This window comes from Patiria miniata, unplaced genomic scaffold (assembly GCF_015706575.1).
Source record: "Patiria miniata isolate m_02_andy unplaced genomic scaffold, ASM1570657v1 HiC_scaffold_7, whole genome shotgun sequence".
In the NCBI taxonomy this organism is placed as follows: Eukaryota; Metazoa; Echinodermata; class Asteroidea; order Valvatida; family Asterinidae; genus Patiria; species Patiria miniata.
This window is the reverse complement of record NW_024037074.1, coordinates 20,741,449-20,747,448: the sequence shown is the minus strand read 5'-3', so window position 1 is coordinate 20,747,448 and position 6,000 is coordinate 20,741,449. Positions and strand designations below refer to the sequence as shown.

At 41.2% G+C, this 6,000-nt stretch overlaps 1 protein-coding gene across 1 annotated transcript in view; it reads left to right on the top strand.

Annotated features, from left to right (window-relative positions):
- Window positions 1-2,417: 2,417 nt before the first annotated feature.
- The window catches only part of LOC119745801 (MYCBP-associated protein-like), a 114,764-nt gene continuing 111,181 nt past the window's right edge, over window positions 2,418-6,000 (top strand). The window contains exon 1 of the mRNA XM_038222409.1: window positions 2,418-2,649. The gene's annotated coding sequence lies outside the window, so the exon portion shown is untranslated. The remainder of the gene's footprint in view (window positions 2,650-6,000) is intronic.

Sequence of the window (6,000 nt, the reverse complement as noted above, 5' to 3'; positions counted from 1 at the left end):
TCTAGGTTTCCCTCGTCCTTCTGCGGTAGTCACTCTCTTGCCTAGCCGGGTTGGTTGCAATACCTCGGTGTAATCTAGCTCAAGGTCACCCAAGATATTTTTAACTTGATCCACATCATGTGACTTTCGGTCATCTATGTCATCACTTTCGGACTCTGGAATGTTATGGAATATTCGATTACTCTGTCTATCTTCCCTCTGTTTTTGTTCGTTCAAATACTTATTCACTTTCTCTTCAATCAGGTCTTCCATTCTGTTTTCTTTGGTGACCATGGCTTTCTCAAGTCGCATGAAACCCTCAATCACTGCATCCAACTTTTGATTCATGTCCGTACTGCTTTGTCTTGATCTTGGTGACATCATAGGTGATCTATCTTGTAGGAAACGTGACCACAGGGAGGCACGCGTCACAGATCCATAGGAGGTTGTCCTTGTTCTTTTTTGTCAATGTCTTGAACTCTGTCATGTTGAGGCCTGAACAAACTTCTTTTTGACATGCAATATGTAGACAACTTGCTATGTTACCTTCTGCCTGGGTGGTCTTTTGTTTATTTTGAGGATCAGACTCACTATCATTCTTAAATGCGTGGCTCTCGGGACTCCCACCGGTACTGGCGGTAGCATTGTTTACATCGGCCGCCATCTTGGATTTCTTGACTTTGGTCTTGCCATGGCCATGATGGCCACCTGATTTTTTCAGCATTTTCAGCAGTTCCAGAGGCCATCCTCGATGCCGAACCATTGTTAGAATATGGGGTCTAGGCTAAGCACTAATACTACACCACACCAACCTTTTTGGTCCTCTTCTCTCCTCCAATCTTGAATTTTCACTCACTCAACAGCTACAGTCTACAGCTAGGGCCAGCTTATATCATCATTATTTGGTTCAGACTTTTATAATCAGCAAGAACACATTGAAAAGAAAATCTCACCAGTTTAGCTGGCATGATCTTGGATCGTTAAAGGTCTAAAGTTTGCAATGGTAATCAGGCTAGACTGAAGAGCAGTAGGTATGACAAAACGGTCACCTCGCATAATACAGTTATCAGCAACTGAAAGTTCATCCTGGAGGTGGAAGTAGGGTTGTAGTTCAGTTGTAATGTGCTGTTTAGCAGGCCAACCTGGCCTCTACTTTTAGTACCCATTTTGTTCAACATTGTGAGATTCTTGCGCCTTCTTGAAGATTTTCAGATGCTGGATACGCCACAAGAGGTCTAGAGCAAAATAAGACAAATGTATTTGTTCCATTTTTTAAATGTTAGTGAAGGGCTGGGGGAGGGGCGTGCATCCCCGGCCCCCCAGTACAAAACTGCATCTGATATACGACATATGTCATACCCTGAAGAGGGACAATGGAGAAAAAAATATTTTGGGTGTTGTCCCTTAAAAGCTGCCGTGAATTTAAATTAAAGGACAGCGCAACAACTGCGAGAATATTCTGTTTGTTGATGAAGAAAATAGCACTCAAACAACTGGATGCAAGGGTTTTTTAAGCAACGCGCACCAGCATTTTAAAACGGGAAATAAATCCGAGAAATAAAATGGACCAAACTTCGAAATGAACATGCAGCTTGATAACCCATTTTGAATTTTGTTGGGGAAATAACTGCTACAGGTCAAAAATATCACTTTTACGGACATAACAATATATCTTTCCATACAAACCTACGGGTAAAAAGGTGCGCGTTACGCAACTTTTGCCCCACGCGCTAAAAAAATGGCGCCGCCCATGGCAGAACGCGCGTCTGTACGCACTGCCGATCTAGTCTTTTTATTCTAAATTTTCAACTCCCGTCAGTTGCTCAGGCTCCGTTTCGAATTCACGAAGGGTCGAAATGCATATGATTCGACGCTCACAATATTGTCCACATGCAGTGGTCGACCGCAATGAAAAAGGAATCACATATCCGGTATTGTGTGTATGCATTTCTATGGCAAACCTTTCGGATAGTATTTGTGCGCATTGGCTAACCGCAGTCTACAGCTGCAGCCAGTGCTTTTACACATAGGTCATGATAAATTACCCACAATGCCATCCCCACTTCCTTCACAAGATCCTGTGAAGCTCATCTGCCCTTTCCAGCGCCCTGTTTGCAGGGCGGGGGTACGAGCGACTACCCAAAAAGCACGTACATGTATATTTGTTTTATGTACCAACTTGCATTTCATTAGTAAATTTGTTTTAAAAAAGTGCAATGTCGTGTTATAAATTATTTAAACCTTTGATGTCCGTTCTAGTCCACTGTAATATGTCTCATATGTCTCACTAACGAAATTTCGTTGCACCAAAAACAAAACAAATCTGCAAAATCGTTCAAACAAAATGCGATGTTGGGAAATAAATTATTTACACCTTTGATGTCCTTTCAGGGCCACCATACTATCCAGCTGTTGCCTCGCAACGCACACACTAGTCGTTGGTCGTCAGATATACGTACTGTCGAGCGCGCCATGTGTACGCCGCGCTGCGAGATCGGTGTCGAAAGTACCTGGACCTGCTAATTGCTAATTTTACTGTGTGGAATCAACCAGAAAACTTAGTGAAACTTTGATGTAGACTTATTTGAAATTGTTCATTATATTAGCTTGCATTTTTTTTTTTACCATCAAGCCGACGAATGAGATACCCGTTCAACACCGGCAATCTATGTAAGTTTCTAGGAACTACTGGCCCTAGGGCCGGGCTAGCCCAGGTTGGACTACCATTTTTGTTAATTCAGAATGTGTTTTGGATGTGTTGACGGTGTGTTGACGCTTCTGTCATGTGTTGACGTAGCCCCACTAGTGTGGCCGTCGGTATGCTGCGCTGAACCTAAGGCCACACACCGTGGTCCGCGCACTACTGAGGACGTTTTCATAAAAATTGCAGGGAATTTCTTACATATGGTTGTATTCTACGATGTCCCATCTATCACTTCTGGGATGCTTAGGTGTAATGATGTTCAATTTTCCGAGATATTCTTGAATCTTTCTGAATTCTGGAGCCCATATGCACTCGTGAAACGTCCGGTGATGGCAGCCATTTTGAATGTGACAAGAGATGACCTCAAGCTGTGACGTCGCGTTTATGCAAATTGCTTGTCGAGCGAGCGCGCGAGGGCGCGAGTTGCAAATGCGACGGCTGTTTCCTGTACCATGCATTTATCGTCTATCTACGGCACAGGAAATAGCCGTCGCATTTGCAACTCGCGCCCTCGCTCGACAAGCAATTTGCATAAACGCGACGTCACAGCTTGAGGTCATCTCTTGTCACATTCAAAATGGCTGCCATCACCGGACGTTTCACGAGTGCATATGGGCTCCAGAATTCAGAAAGATTCAAGAATATCTCGGAAAATTGAACATCATTACACCTAAGCATCCCAGAAGTGATAGATGGGACATCGTAGAATACAACCATATGTAAGAAATTCCCTGCAATTTTTATGAAAACGTCCTCAGTAGTGCGCGGACCACGGTGTGTGGCCTTAGGTTCAGCGCAGCATACCGACGGCCACACTAGTGGGGCTAGTGTTGACGCTGTGTTGACGCTTTTTAGTGCGACCCCTACCGTGCTGGCGTGCTGTAAACCAGGACATATGATCTGATGTACATGTATTATGTTGGAGACGTCCATGCCGCAGAGAACAAAGACCCTTCACTACATTGAAAGTTTTAAATCTCCTGCAATCGAGGACGCCTATTGTCTCTTTTTTGTTTGGGAGACCTTTTCAGGGAGACCTAGTAGCCCTGGTGGACTCACTTTCCTCCCTACGTATTGCAATGAAGACTTCGTCCAACCTGGGCTAGGAGACCTAGCTATCTCCCACATGTTTTGTACACGATTGTAAATATGGGACCTCTCGGGAATTGGGGACCCTATTGTCCTCTATTGTTCAACATCCCATACTGAATGCAGAAACGAACTCATGTACATGTATGTATTTTGGAAGATGTTAAGTACCTTTTTTGAAATACATGTATTTTATAAATCAGATGACTGGTTCTGATCACTTTATTTAACGTGTGGTAAAACCAAACGAAAATAATTATTGTATTTCAACTTTTCCTCTGAAAGCTGTTAATTATATGATCAGTTTCATGTGTTGTTTTGTCCTGAAACAAACTGCAAGTATTAAATTAACTCTTTTCAGCCTACTTTTACTGTCCTGGCATCCATTAATTGTTGAGGTGTCATTTTTAAAAAATATTTATTTCATCAGCAAACACAAGATTTTTTTGTTAGTCATGGGTTTTCATAGATGTTTAGCAACGAGCATGTCTATTTATGATGTAGGTTTATAAGAAAAGTATTACAATATTTTTACAATTTTATAAGATGTTTAACATCATCTTGTAAGATTTTAAAAACTTTAAAAGATTTTTATAAGATTCTGTGACTATTCTTATAAGATTGTTATAAGATTCTGACAAGATTCTTATAAGATTCTTATAAGAGTATTTTGTAGACCACGCCTGGATTCTTATAAGAATCTTATAAGAATCTTATAAGAATATTATAAGATCTTACTAATTTGCATATAAAATACTTATAAGAATCTTATAAGATTCTTATAAGATTCTTATAAGAAGGTTCTCAGATTCTTATAAGATTCTTACAAAATTCTTATAAGATTCTTGTAAGATTCTTATAAGATTCTTATAAGAGTATTTCGTAGGGGCGCGGCTATTGTGTGATTGATATGGTCAAAAGCTTTGCTAAAGTCTACTGCACATAAATTTACAAATTTACAAGCCTTATCAAGGCCATTGTGAATAGTATCAAGCATGCTAATGAGATAATGGTCAGTGGAGCTACCTTTCATATTCCCAAATTGTTGTGTATCAATAGCCAGTCTAATGTCCCTCATAATCCAGTCTGCCAAGAAACCTTCAAAGATTCGGCTATCACAGACGTTATGGAGATAGGGTGAAGTTGGTCGAAACTGGTGACTCGGGTTGTTTTAGGAACAGGGCAAACTGAAGCATTTTTCCAAATATTTGGAAAAATCCCAGAACTGAGACAAGAGTTAAAAATAATGGTAAGTGGCTTAGACAGTTCAAATGCAAATTCCTTCAAAAGTCTTGTGGGACAGTCATCAGGATGAGAGGCTTTGGATGTGTTCAGCTTACCAAGAGGAGTGTATATCTGATTCCGGTGTATTACAGGTACAGGCGGTGCTGGCAGGTATGGGGTTAATGTACATGTAGAAGTGTCAAGTGGAGGAAGCCTTGAACATATCTCAGCAAAATGGAAATTGATCTCGTTGGCTACCTGTAGGGGTGGATTGTTGCATCCAGGAAGGCATAAAGGTCGTTTAGTTAGCCCTGTCAAATGACGGATCTGCTGGTGCCACTATTTCCTGGTTTGGATTGTTTCAAGTGCTCTATTTTACGACTGTAAAATTGTGTTTTGCCAGATCTAATCATCCGTTGGACTCTATTCCTTAAATTTCTATAAGTACCATCTCCTCTTTTAAAGGCTCTATCACGTTGCATTATTAGCCTCCGTATAAGTGATTGTTTATCCAAGGTTTGTCATTTTGGCGCCGTTTAAAGCTGACAAGTTTAAAATGTTGTCGGTATCGGCCATTGATTAGTTGTCGAAAATGCACAGTCATGCGGTCAGGGTTTTCATTGAACTCATATAACACTGACCAGTCCATTTGCGTTATCCATTGCCCAAACTCACGGATGGATGAATCATGAAAAGGTCGAAATGAGATTGTAGATGGTTCTATTGGGGCAATAGTACGAAAGGGGAGAACCGTTATCACCGAATGGTCACTGGATGAGATTGGAGCTGAGATGACTGGATCTAAGTACCTATCATGAAGATCGGTTAAAAAATTTTCCAGAATCAAGTTACCTCGGGTGGGTTGTTTGACGATTGGTACCAATGCAGTGTGTCGCTCAATCAGGTGTGTTGGGAGGTCATTGAAGTCACCCATAATGATAAAGGAGGCATGTTCATTTGTCAGTCGGATGTTGTCAACCATAGTAATGATGTGGTCGTGGAGT